Here is a 17,456-nt window from a genome sequence, read left to right as displayed (position 1 = left end):
ATCATCAGTCTGCTAGTGCAATTGAATTGCAGTTTCCTGCCTGCCAGCGTGTGTGCCAGGCCCACTTTCCAACTAGTGCCACCAATCATATTTGTTATAACAGTATTGTAAATATTTAAAATAAAAACTTTTTTGACTGTGAATCATCAGTCTGCTAGTGCAATTGAATTGCAGTTGCCTGCCTGCCAGCGTGTGTGCCAGGCCCACTTGCCAACTAGTGCCACCAATCATATTTGTTATAACAGTATTGTAAATATTTAAAAAAAAAAAACTTTTTTGACTGTGAAACATCAGTCAGCTAGTGTAATCTAGCATGCCACAGTCCAGGTGTTAGTCCCCTTGAAACAACTTTTCCATCACTATTGTGGCCAGAAAGAGTCCTTGTGGGTTTTAAAGTTCGCCTGCCTATTGAAGTCAATGGCGGTTCGCGCGGTTCGCCGGTTCGCGAACAGTAGCGGAAGTTGGAGTCCGCCGTTCGTGAACCGAAATTTTAAGGTTTGCAACATCACTATTGTCTGGTTAATTAAAATACGCCTGTAAAGAGGCAAATTTGTCTCTTTATAGGCATACATTAAGATAGAGCTCAACTGGTAATCTAGCCCATTATTGTGAATATTGCTGATTCTCTTCCAAATCTACAAAAGCATGTGTAGAAATGCCAAAGTGTTTGTATAAGTTAAAAAGACTTGGATTGCAAATGTGAATGATTGTCTGTCTCCTTTTATCAAGACAATTGTAATGTTACCCACAGAATATTTCCATTTTTTTACATAGTTTTTGCAAGTTTCCATAAAAAAAAACAAGGCTATAACAAAGCACCACAGGTTTCTCCCAATAATATAGTAAATTTGCACAAACACATTAGTGTGTGTGTTTAAACATCTCTGTATCTATCTATCTATCTATCTATCTATCTATCTATCATCTCTATCTATGTAACCATTTATCTATTAATCTATTTTTATATATGCATCCATCTAGGGGACCAGATTACTAGTGGCTTACTAAGTTTGTTTTTGTTGTTTATTTTGAGCGAACTGTGCTCAAAATAAAAATCAAAGCAGCCGGATAAGCACACATATTACACACAAGTTGAAAAATAAATTGTCGTATTCATTATCACTTGTGCGCTAAACCGACACAGCGCAAGATCAACTGCGCTAATGGCGAAGGTGTGTTAGGAATACTTTATATACCATACCCCCAACTGTCCCGATTTTCGTGGGACAGTCCCGATTTTAGGGGTCTGTCCCCCGGTCCCGGGTTGCTAGTCATCTGTCCCGATTTGCCCCATGCATGGGCCCATATTCAGAAGCAGCTGGCTTTGCTCTCACAGGGTTAGATACCTGTAAGATTCCCTGTGGAAAAGGAATGGTGTGTGGGTTAAGCAGGAGTAAGAAGGCTGTATACACTCTGACTACGGGTAATGGTGACCTCTCTAACCTACCTCTGGTAGTGATGATGTCTAACCCCTGATGATAATACTAGCTTGCCTTCAGTTTTATACAATGAGCAGTGCTAATACCAGGGTAACAAACAGTGGCAGCCGCAGACTGCCAGCTAATGTGCTTGCCATAACTATGTGTGTATATCTGTATGTATAAGTTTATGCTATGTAGTGTGTGTGTGTCTGCATTTATAAGTGTATACTATGTAGTGTCTGTGTATCTGCATGTATAAGTGTATGCTGCATGTATAAGTGTATGCTATGTAATGTGTGTGTGTGCGTGTATCTGCATGTATAAGTGTATACTATGTAGTGTCTGTGTATCTGCTTGTATAAGTGTATGCTATGTAGTGTGTGTGTGTATCTGTATGTGTAAGTGTATGCTATGTAGTGTGTGTGTGTATCTGCATGTATAAGTGTATGCTATGTAGTGTGTGTATCTGCATGTATAAGTGTATGCTATGTAGTGTCTGTGTATCTGTATGTGTAAGTGTATGCTATGTAGTGTGTGTATATATCTGCATGTGTAAGTGTATGCTATGTAGTGTGTGTGTGTATCTGCATGTATAAGTGTATGCTATGTAGTGTGCTACTGTGCATTTTTGCTGACTTTAAAAGACAGAATCTAGAATATTAATGGGGAATGCAAAGAGCAGTTTTAAAGAATTTATTATTAAATGTCCAATTAAGATAAAAATATTTAGCAATGTCTCTGCAAAGATTAATTAAATACATAGCTCGCATAGCCATACCAGTGGTTTGCGCTTATGTTTGATTTGCTGCCTAATGCCTAGATTTAGAGTTCTGCGTTAGCCATCAAAACCAGCGTTAGGGGGTCCTAACGCAGGTTTTGTCCTACCGCTGGTATTTAGAGTCTTGTAGGTAAGGGTCTAATGCTCACTTTCCAGCCACAACTTTTCCATACCGCAGAACCCCTTACGTCAATTGCGTATCCTATCTTTTCAATGGGATCTTTCTAACGCTGGTATTTAGAGTCTTGGCTGAAGTGAGCGTTAGAAATCTAACGACAAGACTCCAGCCGCAGAAAAAAGCCAGGAGTTAAGAGCTTTCTGGGCTAACGCCGGTTCATAAAGCTCTTAACTACTGTGCTCTAAAGTACACTAACACCCATAAACTACCTATGTACCCCTAAACCGAGGCCCCCCCCACATCGCCGCCACTCTATTAATTTTTTTTAACCCCTAATCTGCCCCCCCAACGTCGCCGCTACCTACCTACAATTATTAACCCCTAATCTGCAGACCGGACCTCACCGCTACTATAATAAATGTATTAACCCCTAATCCGCCTCACTCCCGCCTCAAAAACCCTATAATAAATAGTATTAACCCCTAATCTGCCCTCCCTAACATCGCCGACACCTAACTTCAAGTATTAACCCCTAATCTGCCGACCGGACCTCACCGCTACTCTAATAAATGTATTAACCCTTAAAGCTAAGTCTAACCCTAACACTAACACCCCCCTAAGTTAAATATAATTTTATTCTAACGAAATAAAATAATTCTTATTAAATAAATTAATTCTATTTAAAGCTAAATACTTACCTGTAAAATAAACCCTAATATAGCTACAATATAAATAATAATTATATTGTAGCTATTTTAGAATTAATATTTATTTTACAGGCAACTTTGTATTTATTTTAACCAGGTACAATAGCTATTAAATAGTTAATAACTATTTAATAGTTACCTAGTTAAAATAATTACAAAATGACCTGTAAAATAAATCCTAACACTACACTATCAATAAATTAATTAACTAAACTATCTACAATTATCTACAATTAAATCAACTAAACTAAATTACAAAAAAAACAATAAATTACAAAAACAAACAAACACTAAATTACAAAAAATAAAAAAAGATTACAAGATTTTTAAACTAATTTCACCTACTCTAAGCCCCCTAAAAAAATAACAAAGCCCCCAAAATAAAAAAATGCCCTACCCTATTCTAAAATAAAATTTTTACAGCTCTTTTACCTTACCAGCCCTTAAAAGGGCCTTTTGCGGGGCATGCCCCAAAGAAAACAGCTCTTTTGCCTGTAAAAAAACATACAATACCCCCCAACATTACAACCCACCACCCACATACCCCTAATCTAACCCAAACCCCCCTTAAAAAACCTAACACTAAGCCCCTGAAGATCTTCCTACCTTATCTTCACCACGCCGGGTATTACCGATCAGTCCAGAAGAGGGTCCGAAGTCTTCATCCTATCCGGCAAGAAGAGGTCCAGAAGAGGGTCCTAAGTCTTCATCCTATTCGGCAAGACGAGGGCATCCGGACCGGTAGACATCTTCATCCAGGCAGCATCTTCTATCTTCTTCCATCCGGCGCTGTTCCGATCAGCCAATAGAATGCGAGCTCAATCTGATAGGCTGATTGGATCAGCCAATCCGATTGAATTTGAATCAGACTGGCTGATTCAATCAGCCAATAAGATTTCTCCTACCTTAATTCCGATTGGCTGATAGAATCCTATCAGCCAATCGGAATTCGAGGGACGCCATCTTGGATGACGTCATTTAAAGGAACCTTCATTCTGACTTAGGAAGTCGTTAGAAGAGGATGGATCCGCGTCGGCTGCTTCAAGATGGTCCCACTCCACACCGGATGGAAGAAGATATAAGATGCCGCCTGGATGAAGATGTCTACCGGTCCGGATGCCCTTTTCTTGCTGGATAGGATGAAGACTTCGGACCCTCTTCTGGACCTCTTCTTGCCGGATAGGATGAAGACTTCGGACCCTCTTCTGGACCTCTTCTTGCCGGATAGGATGAAGACTTCGGACCCTCTTCTGGACGGATCGGTGATACCCGGCGTGGTGTAGATAAGGTAGGAAGATCTTCAGAGGCTTAGTGTTAGGTTTTTTAAGGGGGATTTGGGTTAGATTAGGGGTATGTGGAAGGTGGGTTGTAATGTTGGGGGGGGTATTGTATGTTTTTATACAGGCAAAAGAGCTGTTTGCTTTGGGGCATGCCCCGCAAAAGGCCCTTTTAAGGGCTGGTAAGGTAAAAGAGCTGTAAAATTTTTATTTTAGAATAGGGTAGGGCATTTTTTTATTTTGGGGGGGCTTTGTTATTTTTTTAGGGGGCTTAGAGTAGGTGTAATTAGTTTAAAATTCTTGTAATCTTTTTTAATTTTTTGTAATTTAGTGTTTTGTTTTTTTTGTAATTTAGTTTAGTTGATTTAATTGTAGATAATTGTAGATAGTTTAGTTAATTAATTTATTGATATTGTAGTGTTAGGTTTAAAGGGACAGTAAACCTTAAAAATAATGTTATATAATTATGCACATAGTGCAGAATTATATAACATTATTTAAGTGCTATAGCTATAAATGCCTTTTTTACCTTTTAATATGTTAAAAATATGGCGCTTTTACAGACCCACTGTCTGCTCTCTGCTGAGCGGGTCTGTTATATTTAGTCAGCGCATCGGGCCAGCTGTATAGTCACAGCCCGGCCCGACCGCGCCATAAGACTAAGTGCAGCTCGCTCCTGTCACAGGAGCGAGCTGCACTTAGTGCTATGGCGCGGTCGGGCCGGGCTGTGACTATACAGCTGGCCCGATGCGCTGACTAAATATAACAGACCCGCTCAGCAGGAGTTAGGCTCTTAACTCCTGGCTTTTTTCTGCTGCTGGAGTTTTGTCGTTAGATTTCTAACGCTCACTTCAGCCAAGACTCTAAATACCAGCGTAAGAAAGATCCCATTGAAAAGATAGGATACGCAAATGGCGTAGGGGGATCTGCGGTATGGAAAAGTCGCGCCTGCAAAGTGAGCGTTAGTCCCTTACCTACAAGACTCTAAATACCAGTGGTAGCCCAAAACCAGCGTTAGGAGCCTCTAACGCTGGTTTTGATGGCTAACGCCAAACTCTAAATCTAGGCGTACATTTTTTATTGTAAAAGGTAGATTAAGAAAGTAATTATTTACTACTTTATAAGTATTCTATATCAGGGGCGCGATCTGATATAGATCGTAATTTGCGGCGCAAGCGAGGGAACCCCCGCCACCTGTAGTTTCAGCTCGCAACTTGAGCTATCCTATATACGGCGCCGTCAGATGCTAAAGTGCCGTAAGTCGGATAAACCAGCGATGTCCAGAAATCTGCATAAGTACAAATTTCTGGAGTCGCCAGTGACTTACGGCACTTTAGAAACTGCCGGTGCCTACAAAACCAGCAACGCTGGTATTGAGAGTTGCAGTGGCGGTAAATATACCTCTACGCTCCCTTTTTGGAGCCTAACGCAGCCCTTTTGAGAACTCTAAATACCAGCGTTGTTTAAAAGGTGCGGGGGGAAAAAACCACGCATAGCTAACGCATCCCTTCTAACGCAAAACTTCTATTGGCTAATCGGAACAGCCAATAGAATGCAAGCTCAATCTGATTGGCTGATTGGATCAGCCAATCGGATTGAACTTGAATCTGATTGGCTGATTCCATCAGCCAATCAGATTTTTCCTACCTTAATTCCAATTGGCTGATAGAATCCTATCAGCCAATCGGAATTCGAGGGACGCCATCTTGGATGACGTCCCTTAAAGGAACCTTCATTCTGTGTTAGGACCCTCTATCAGCTATCCCCCCTCACTATCCTAACCGCCGCTCCCGGACCCCGCCGCCACCTAATAAAGTTATTAACCCCTAAACCGCCGCTCCCGGACCTCGCCGCCACCTACATTAACTACCCCCTAATCTGAGCTCCTACCCCGCCGCCAGCTACATTAACTACCCCTTAATGTGAGCCCCTTAAACCGCCGCCAGCTACATTAACTACCCCCTAATGTGAGCCCCTTACACCGCCGCCAGCTATATTAAAATTATTAACGACTAATCTAATCCCCCTACCCTGCCGCCAGCTATATTAAAATTATTAACCCCTAATTTAATCCCCCTTCCCCGCCAACAGCTATATTAAATTAATTAACCCCTAATCTAATCCCTCTATACCGCCGCCAGCTATATTAAATACATTAACCCCTAATCTAATCCCCCTAAAGTAATTACCTCTATTACCAGCCCTTAAAAGGGCCTTTTGCGTGACATTGCCCCAAAGTAACAGCTCTATTGCCAGCCCTTAAAAGGGTTTTTTGCGGGGCATTTCCCCAAAGAAATCAGCTCTTTTACCAGCCCTTAAAAGGGCTTTATGCGGGGCATTGTCACAAAGAAATCAGCTCTTTTGCATCTAATCTAAATCCCCCTACACCGCCGCCACCTATAATAAATGTATTAACCCCTAATCTAATCCCCCTACACCGCCGCCACCTATAATAAATGTATTAACCCCTAATCTAATCCCCCTACACCGCCGCCAGCTATATTAACTATATTAACCCTAATTATATTAGGGTTAATATAGTTAATATCGTTATTATATTATATATATATTAAGTATAATAACCCTATCTAACTCTAACATCCCTAACTAAATTCTTATTAAAATAAATCTAATTAATATTAATATTATTAATTAAAATATTCCTATTTAAATCTAAATACTTACCTATAAAATAAACCCTAAGATAGCTACAATGTAATTAATAATTACATTGCAGCTATTTTAGGGTTTATATTTATTTTACAGTTAACTTGGTATTTATTTTAACTAGGTACAATAGCTATTAAATAGTTAATAACTATTTAATAGCTACCTAGTTAAAATAATTACCAATTTACCTGTAAAATAAATCCTAACCTAAATTACAAATACACCTACACTATCAATAAATTAAATAAACTACAAATATCTAAACTAAAATACAATGAAATAAACTAAACTAAATTACAAAAAAAAACACTAAATTACAAAAAAATAAAAAAGATTACAAGATTTTTAAGCTAATTACACCTATTCTAAGCCCCCTAATAAAATAATAAAGCCCAGCAAAATAAAAAATTTCCCTACCCTATTCTAAATTTAAAAAGTTAACAGCTCTATTACCTTACCAGCCCTTAAAAGGGCCTTTGTGGGGCATGCCCCAAAGAAATCAGCTCTTTTGCCTGTAAAAAAAAAACACAATACCACCCCCCAACATTACAACCCACCACCCACATACCCCTATTCTAAACCCACCAAACCCCCCTTAAAAAACCTAACACTACCCCCCTGAAGATCTCCCTACCTTGTCTTCACCCAGCCGGGCAGAACTCTTCATCCGATCCGGGCGATGTCTTAATCAAGCGGCAGAGAAGAAGTCTTCCATCCGGGCGATGTCTTCAATCAAGCGGCAAAGAAGAGGTCCTCCATCGGGGCGAAGTTTTCTTCAAAGCGGCATCTTCAATCTTCTTTCTTCGCTCCTCCGACACGGAACATCCATCCGGCACGACGACTTCCCAACGAATGAGGTTCCTTTAAATGACGTCATCCAAGATGGCATCCGTCGAATTCCGATTGGCTTATAGGATTCTATCAGCCAATCGGAATTAAGGTAGAAAAATCTGATTGGCTGATTGAATCAGCCAATCAGATTCAAGTTTAGTTTATTTCATTGTATTTTAGTTTAGATATTTGTAGTTTATTTAATTTATTGATAGTGTAGGTGTATTTGTAACTTAGGTTAGGATTTATTTTACAGGTAAATTGGTAATTATTTTAACTAGGTAGCTATTAAATAGTTATTAACTATTTAATAGCTTATTATTTTATTAGGGGGCTTAGAATAGGTGTAATTAGCTTAAAAATCTTGTAATCTTTTTTATTTTTTTGTAATTTAGTGTTTTTTTTTGTAATTTAGTTTAGTTTATTTCATTGTATTTTAGTTTAGTTATTTGTAGTTTATTTAATTTATTGATAGTCTAGGTGTATTTGTAATTTAGGTTAGGATTTATTTTACAGGTAAATTGGTAATTATTTTAACTAGGTAGCTATTAAATAGTTATTAACTATTTAATAGCTATTGTACCTAGTTAAAATAAATACCAAGTTACCTGTAAAATAAATATAAACCCTAAAATAGCTACAATGTAATTATTAATTACATTGTAGCTATCTTAGGGTTTTTTTTATAGGTAAGTATTAAGATTTAAATAGGAATATTTTAATTAATTATATTAATATTAATTCGATTTATTTTAATAAGAATTTAGTTAGGGATGTTAGAGTTAGATAGGGTTATTATACTTAATATATATATATATATATATATATATATATATATATATATATATATATATAATATAATAACGATATTAACCCTAATATAATTAGGGTTAATATAGTTAATATATATAATATAATAACTATATTAACTATATTAACCCTAATATAATTAAGGTTAATATAGTTAATATAGCTGGCGGCGGTGTAGGGGGATTAGATTAGGGGTTAATCTATTTAATATAGGTGGCGGCGGTGTAGGGGGATTAGATTAGGGGTTAATACATTTATTATAGGTGGCAGCGGTGTAGGGGGATTTAGATTAGATGCAAAAGAGCTGATTTCTTTGTGCCCCGCAAAAAGCCCTTTTAAGGGCTGGTAAAAGAGCAAATTTCTTTGGGGAAATGCCCCGCAAAAAGCCCTTTTAAGGGCTGGCAATAGAGCTGTTACTTTGGGGCAATGTCACGCAAAAGGCCCTTTTAAGGGCTGGTAATAGAGGCAATTACTTTACGGGGATTAGATTAGGGGTTAATGTATTTAATATAGCTGGCTGCGGTATAGGGGGATTAGATTAGGGGTTAATTAATTTAATATAGCTGGCGGCGGTGTAGGGGGATTAAATTATGGGTTAATGTAATTAATATAGCTGGCGGCGGTGTAGGGGGATTAAATTAGGGGTTAATAATTTTAATATAGCTGGCGGCGGGGTAGGAGCTCACATTAGGGGGTAGGTAATATAGATGGTGGCGGTGTAAGAGGCTCACATTAGGGGGTAGGTAATGTAGATGGCGGCGGTGTAAGGGGCTCACATTAGGGGGTAGTTAATGTAGCTGGCGACGGTGTAGGGGGATCCCATTAGGGGGTTATACTTTTAATGTAGGTGGCGGCGGGGTAGATAGACATTGCGCATGCGTTAGGTGTTAGGTTTTATTTAGCAGATCGCGGTTGACAGGTAGATAGACATTGTGCATGCGTTAGGTGTTAGGTTTCATTTGGCAGGTAGTTTAGGGAGTTACGGGGCTCCAATAGACAGCGTAAGGCTTACTACGGCTGCATTTTGTGGTGAGGTGAAAATGGAGTAAGATTTCTCAATTTTCGCCACGTAAGTCCTTATGCTGTATATTGGATACCAAACTGCGCGGGTTTGGTATACCTGCCTATGGGCCAAAAAACTATGGCCGAAGGCAGAAATATATGAACGTAACTTCTAGGTTACGACGTATATAGGATACCAAACCCACGCAAAATTCAGCGTCGCCGGCTTTAGCGGGCGACGCTGCATATCGGATCGAGGCCCAGTATTGCAAACAAATAAATAAAATCATACCTTGATATTGCAGATACACTGGATAAATAGTTTGTGCTTGTAACAGTTAAAACATGAGAAGTGATCCGATTACTCTGTTCTCAGCACTTTTGTATCATCATTCCACCCTTCTATGCCTAAAAGGTGTAGCCCTTGTTTTTGTTCATGAGTACAAAATAACGTCTATCACATGACTAAAAGTAGTTAGTAATGGTCCTCTCATTTAACTTGTGAAAGCTCAATAACAGTTTAAATACCAATTACAAATTTGTTAACATTCTCAAAATAATAGCATAATGTTAAAAGCATGAGATAAAATAATAGAATTACCATTTATCGTGTACCTTTTCTCAGTGTTACTTTTTTATATATTCAACAAAAACAATATGTGGTTTAATCATATTTTTTAACCAAGAATAAAATACTAGAAATCTTCTTGTGTATTTAAAGGGATAGTCTAGTTAAAATAAAACTTTCATGATTCAGACAGAGCAGCAATTTTAGGCAACTTTCTAATTTACTCCTATTATCAATCTTTCTTTGTTCTCTTGGTATCTTCATTTGAATGTAAGCTTAGGAGCTGGCCCATTTTAGGTTCAGCACCTGGGTAGCGCTTGCTGATTGGTGGCTACACTTAGTGCTACCCAGGTTCTGAACCAAAAATGGGCCGGCTCCTATTATTAAATTCTTGCTTTTTCAATTAAAGATACCAAAAGAATGAATAAAAAAGAATAGACGTAAAATAGAAAGTTGCTTAAAACTGCATACTCTATCTGAATCATAAATGTTTAATTTTGACTTTCTATTCCTTTAAAATCTATCCAGAATACTTTGGAGTCAGACAAATATGTTTTCTTTCTTTCTTTTTTTTTGTCAGTGAAAAATGTAATATTGAAATTTATGTTGAAAGAAATCTAAACTTCAGAAACCAGAGCTAGTATTTGAGGAGCCTTGGTTCCTAAGATTTGCAGTTGTTTTACTAGACATTGTACAACAAATCCACAATGCTCAGCTGATACTGTATCCGGGGTGATACAACGCACACCTTCATTTTAAAGTTATGTACGGAATTCAGTATTTCTTGATGTTCTTCTTTTTTTAATTACAATGAACTAAATATACTAAATTGTTACTTCTAAAGACATAATTAAAGCACATATTGACCTTCAAAAAGGTTTACAATGAGTGTCACAATTGGAATTAAAGGGACATGGGTTAGCATGGTCCAGCAATTTTGTTTTTCGACACCCACAATGGGCCATATTACAAGTGGAGCTATAACTGTTTTCCGTGAGTGATATCAGGTTTATCGCAGCTGTTTGCGAGCGTTGGAAGGAGTCCTTGTATTACAAATTTAAAGTACATTCAAACGCGTGCACGCAATCGTGATTTACGCTAAAATGATTACTGTGACTTCAGAGCTCATGTGAACTGTTAAGCAAAACAAAAAAGTGTCACAAAACACATCAAAAATACATTTAAAAGTACAGTTACACTCAAAATAACACATTCTGATCAAAAAATATTTTTAAAAAATCATTGTACAAAGAAGTTATAAGTGCTCAAAGATATGAGGTGTTTAAAAAAAATAAAGAAATGCAAAGGGCTTTAACATAGAGATACTTACATATACTGTACATGTCTAAATATGTATATGATATATATGTGTGTGCGTGTGTGTATAAATATGTATTTATATGTGTATATATGTATTTATAGATTTATATATACACATATACAGTAAATACATAAATACTTATGTATACATATATAGACATATATACAGTAAGTGCATTGGAGCCCTTACTTTTTCTTCTACTTTTCACCCTCCATATAAGTCTATGGGGGAATGTGTCAGTGCAGTCACAATATTCTAACTTTGGCTATTTGTGCATGTCAGGTTAGCACACAAGTGAAAATGTTTTACTTTCAACTTGTAATATGCAACATGTGCAGAAAGCTTACTTGAAGCATGCTTAATACACAACCAGGAGAGATAAAAAGTGCCCACTAATAATCTAGTCCAATATCTGCATCTTTTACTCTCCCACTCTCTTTCTATTACCACATACAGATATAAAGTGCTAGATAGCCATAAACCTACTATATAAATGAAAGGGTGCACTAGCAGTGATGTCACAAGTGAAAAAGCCAGTGCTGTAGAATTGTGTGGCGCTATACAAATAAATGATAATAATAATGAAAACAAATATGCAACTAGTAATGGCAAACAAAGGGTATGTATATAAGAATGATAAAATATACAATGGATTTTAGAACGTTTAGAAAAATTTAAAATTTTCAAGGATTTGTGCATCACCCCACATAAAAAAAAAAAATGAACCCAGAACATAACAATCTGGCTGACAATGAGTCCACCTGAAAAGCTTTTCAACATTTTTTTTGCACAAAGTTTTGAATAATAACTATTGCAATATTAGCCAGTAGTTTTATAATAAATATTTCATTTGGAACAGAATCACAATGTAGAAAATCCCAATAGATAAAAATATTCTTATATTCATGTAAATATTCCATTTTACTTTTGGGTCGATCAAAGTCCTATAGAAAAAAAGCATTAAATGATTTATCTACAAAAATCCCCATAGACTTAAATGGTGACTTTCTTTTTAAAATATATACACTTTTTCTAAGGATTGTGATAAACATCTTTATGTTACTTTCCCTTTGATACAAAACCCCTACTGGGATTACAATACAATCCCTAGTCTGTACAGTCTCACCTGTTTTTTTTTCTTTCTGTGCAGCCAAATGACTATAGAATGGAGAGGTTAGCATGGTCTAATCATGGATAAGCTGCAGAACATAGAATGCAAATTTATCAAACGTGGGAGGCTGGAGTAAGGAGTAGGAGGTTTTCAAACAAATAGGAAACCAACTATAGGGTAGATTACAATCCCTTTGAAAAACATATCTAATGTTTTCTACAGAAAATCACCAATAATGTATATAGGGATTTTTGGAGATAAATAATTTGATAAGTTTTTCTAAAGCATTGTGATCAAACAAAAAACATTGTAATCAAACAAACAATCTAGGAGTCAAACACAATCCTAACTTAGGATAAATAAACTAGAAACTGCCCAAAGGAGGGATAATTAATTGGTACACAGTCTAAAATATAAAACGTACAAATACTCTATGAACTAAATATGTATAGTTTAGAGGAGAGAAGGGAAATCGGTGACATAAATTGGAAGCTGAAAGCATTTTCCACAAAAAAAAGAAAAAAATTGAAAAAAAACAAGGGGTCACAATCTTAAATTAGAGGGTAGCAGATTCAGGAGAGATGTGAGGAAGCATTGTTTTACAGAAAGGGTGGTGGATTCATGGAATAAACTTCCCATAGAGGTGGTAAACACAAAGACTGTATAGGAATTCAATAATGCCTGGGACATGCATAAGGCTATCCTAAAAAAAAGTAAAAAGTAATATGGGTAGACACGATGGGCTTTTTTTGTTCTTTTGTCAAATGTTTATAGGAATCATTCACAATCCTTTAGAAAAAGTATAAAATTATTTATCTACAAAAATCCCCAGAGATTGGAATGGTGATTTTCTGTTGAATACCATTAGATACATTTTTCTAAAGGGTTGGGGTCAACTCCTTTATGTGAATGCTCTATTTCATATAGTTAATATAGAATACAAATAGAAATATTATATTTATATATATATATATATATATATATATATATATATATATATATATATATATATATATATATATATATATATATATATTAGAAATAAACAATATAAAAATACAATTAGCAATTGTAATTAGCAATTAATTTCTTCCTCTGCTTCAGCTAAAACAAGTATTATTTTAAATTGTCATCCTGTAAACTGATAGAATGAACACAAAAAAAATAAATAAAGGAAATATTAAACAATATAATGATATTGTATAATTACATTATATTTGAAAATAATTACTTTTGTGAAAGTGTGCTTAGAAAATAGACTTTAATTACATGGTGGTAAAATCATACCTTGATGCTACAAATACTCAAAATGATTCAGAACTGAACTTGTAATTGCTATAAATAAAACAATATTTTGATGATAATTTAGTATGATTAGATTAATAAGAAAATAATTTTATACCATGATGCTACCGAAAATTACCACCCCTGTGTAAAATGATTAATCAATTAAAGAGATAAATTCCTATGCACTATACTTTTCTCACTGAATAAACCTCAATTTCATAATTTCCCTTAATGCCATAATTCTACCACTAAAATAAAATAACGTAATATTATAAAAGTATAACTACTGATAGAATAAATTTGAAAATAAAATTACTTTGTGAAAGGGAGATTAAGAAAGTAATTATTTAGTACTTTATAAGTAATATATATCGGTATTGCAAAAAAAATAATAATAAATAAATAAAAAAAAGTCATACCTTGCTGCTGCAGATAAACTAGAAAAACCTTTTGATCTTATAACAGTCAAGTAATCTGACTACTGGATTTTCAGAACTTCTGTGTCATTTTTACTCTCCCATATGCCTTAAAGTATGTAACATGCCTAGAAGTAGTTATTTATAGTCCTCTCATTAAGGGCCAGATTACGAGTGGAGTGCAAAATTCCGCTTTTGTAAGTGCGATATTTGCGCTCCACTCGTTAATGCCTGTGGAAGCAAATGTGCAATGGTAATACAATTTGAGCACAATATGAGATCTCGTTCGCATTACATGGAAGCTTTGCACTCATGAGAGAGCGCTTAAATAGGCTCCAATGGGAGCATTTTTCTGATGTCGATAGACACAGCACAGAACCTAGTGCAGCAAAGGGGGTAAGTCGCACAGCGATGGGCAGCAAAGTTTAAATGAATATATACATACAGTATGTATTCATGCGTTTATACAGTATGTGTATATATACATATTAACACTAGTGATGTCGCAAATAGTTCGCCGGCGAATAGTTCCCGGCGAACATAGCTTGTTCACATTCGCCGCGGCGGGCGAACATATGCGATGTTCGGTCCGCCCCCTATTTGTCATCATTGAGTAAACTTTGACCCTGTACCTCACAGTCAGCAGACACATTACAGCCAATCAGCAGCAGACCCTCCCTCCCAGACCCTCCCACCTCTTGGACAGCATCCATTTTAGATTCATTCGGAAGCTGCATTCTTAGTGAGAGGAGGGACAGTGTAGCTGCTGCTGATTTAATAGGGAAATCGATAGCTAGGCTAGTGTATTCAGTGTCCACTACAGTCCTGAAGGACTCATCTGATCTCTGCTGTAAGGACAGCACCCCAAAAAGCCCTTTTTAGGGCTAGAACATCAGTCTGCTTTTTTATTTTTTTCCTGTGTAATCTAATTGCAGTTGCCTGCCTGCCAGAGTGTGTGTCAGGCTTACAGCATATATATATATATATATATATATATATATATTAACCCTGCAAGCTCCCTACAAACTACCTAATTAACCCCTTCAATGCTAGCCATAATACACATGTGATGCGCAGCAGCATTTAGCGGCCTTCTAATTACCAGAAAGCAACACCAAAGTCATATATGTCTGCTATTTCTGAACAAAGGGGATCCCAGAGAAGCATTTACAACCATTTGTGCCTTAATTGCACAAGCTGTTTGTAAATAATTTCAGTGAGAAACCTAAAATTTCGAAAAAATTTAAGTTTTTTTTAAATTTGATCGCATTTGGCGGTGAAATGGTGGCATTAAATATACCAAAATGGGCCTAGATCAATACTTTGGGTTGTCTACTACACTACACTTAAGCTAAAATTAACTCTACAAGCTCCTTACATGCTCCCTAATTAACCCCTTCACTGCTGGGCATAAAACACGTGTGGTGCGCAGTGGCATTTAGCATCCTTCTAATTACCAAAAAGCAACGCCAAAGCCATATAAGTCTGCTATTTCTGAACAAAGGGGATCCCAGAGAAGCATTTACAACCATCTAATTGCAGTTGCCTGCCTGCCAGAGTGTGTGTCAGGCTCACATCGTATATATATATATATATATATATATTAACCCTGCAAGGTCCCTACAAACTACCTAATTAACCCCTTCAATGCTAGCCATAATACACGTGTGATGCGCAGCAGCATTTAGCGGCCTTCTAATTACCAGAAAGCAACGCCAAAGTCATATATGTCTGCTATTTCTGAACAAAGGGGATCCCAGAGAAGCATTTACAACCATGTATGCCATAATTGCATAAATTGTTTGTAAATAATTTCGGTGAGAAACCTAAAGTTTGTGAAAAAGTGAACAATTTTGTTTTATTTGATCGCATTTGGCGGTGAAATGGTTGCATGAAATATACCAAAATGGGCCTAGATCAATAGTTTGGGATGTCTTATAAAAAAAATATATATACATGTCTAGGGATATTCAGGTATTCCTGACAGATATCAGGGTTCCAATGTAACTAGCGCTCATTTTCAAAAAGTGGTTTTGAAATAGCAAAGTGCTTCTTGTATTTATTTCCCTATAACTTGCAAAAAAAGCAAAGAACATGTTAAAATTGGGTATTTCTAAACTCAGGAGAAAATTTAGAAACTATTTAGCATGGTTGTTTTTTGGTGGTTGTAGATGTGTAACAGATTTTGGGGGTCAAAGTTAGAAAAAGTGTGTTTTTTTCCATTTTTTTCCTCATATTTTATAATATTTTTAATAATAAATTATAAGATATGATGAAAATAATGATATCTTTAGAAAGTCCATTTAGTGGCGATAAAAACGGTATATAATATGTGTGGGTACAGTAAATGAGTAAGCGGAAAATTACAGTTAAACACAAACACCGCTGAAATGTAAAAATAAAAAACTAGAAATTTGACTGTGAAATACTAGCAGTCAGTTTCCTTCATGCGTGTGCATTTCAGGGCCTGCCAGGGCACAGTGTCACACCAGTGCAACTCATATCTGGTGTAACAGTAGTGTACATTAAAAAAAAAATGTAATAGATTGAATAGCAGTTAGTTGTCTGTGTGTGTCAGGCCTACAGCGTCTACTCTGCCAACTTCTGCCAGTGCACAGTGCCACTCATATCTGTTGTCACAGTAGCTTGCAGGCATAGTACCACTTATCGAAAAAAAAATGACAGGCAGAGGCAGACCACCCCGCAGGGGTCGTCGTGGTCGTGGTGCTGTGATTCCCTTTGGCCCTAGAATAATGCCCAGTGTTCAGAGGCCGCGTACCCTGAACTCGAAAGGTTCTGAGGACATAGTTGACTGGCTAACACAGGACACCCAATCTTCTACAGCTTCCGCTCGGAACCTTGACGCACCATCCTCCTCCAGCTTAGCTTCGGGCACCTCTCAAGTTACCACTCGCCCACCTGTCGCGACCACCAACACTAGCACCACAGCCTCTTCACTTGATCTGTCAGAGGAGTTATTTACACATCAGTTGGAAGAAATGAGTGATGCGCAACCATTATTGCCAGAGGATGTAGATAACAGGGATATGTCTCAGTCAGGCAGCATTACAAACATGGACGTACGGTGTGATGATGATGTTGTACCCGCTGTGTAAGTTTGGTCTGTCACTGTGAAGCG

At 36.8% G+C, this 17,456-nt stretch overlaps 1 protein-coding gene across 2 annotated transcripts in view; it reads right to left on the bottom strand.

The window, feature by feature from the left end:
* LOC128656081 (alpha-1,4-N-acetylglucosaminyltransferase-like) overlaps window positions 1–14,408 on the bottom strand; it is a 93,402-nt gene extending 78,994 nt beyond the window's left edge. The window contains exon 1 of one of the 2 annotated variants that reach the window (XM_053709761.1): window positions 14,321–14,408. The gene's annotated coding sequence lies outside the window, so the exon portion shown is untranslated. Of the gene's footprint in view, window positions 1–12,629; window positions 12,693–14,320 lie in introns of those variants that run through there. The other variant, XM_053709760.1, reaches the window with a different exon arrangement.
* Between the last annotated feature and the right edge of the window lie 3,048 nt (window positions 14,409–17,456).

This window comes from Bombina bombina, chromosome 4, assembly GCF_027579735.1.
Source record: "Bombina bombina isolate aBomBom1 chromosome 4, aBomBom1.pri, whole genome shotgun sequence".
In the NCBI taxonomy this organism is placed as follows: Eukaryota; Metazoa; Chordata; class Amphibia; order Anura; family Bombinatoridae; genus Bombina; species Bombina bombina.
Note: the sequence above shows the minus strand (reverse complement) of the source record. Positions and strands in the feature narration are given on the sequence as shown.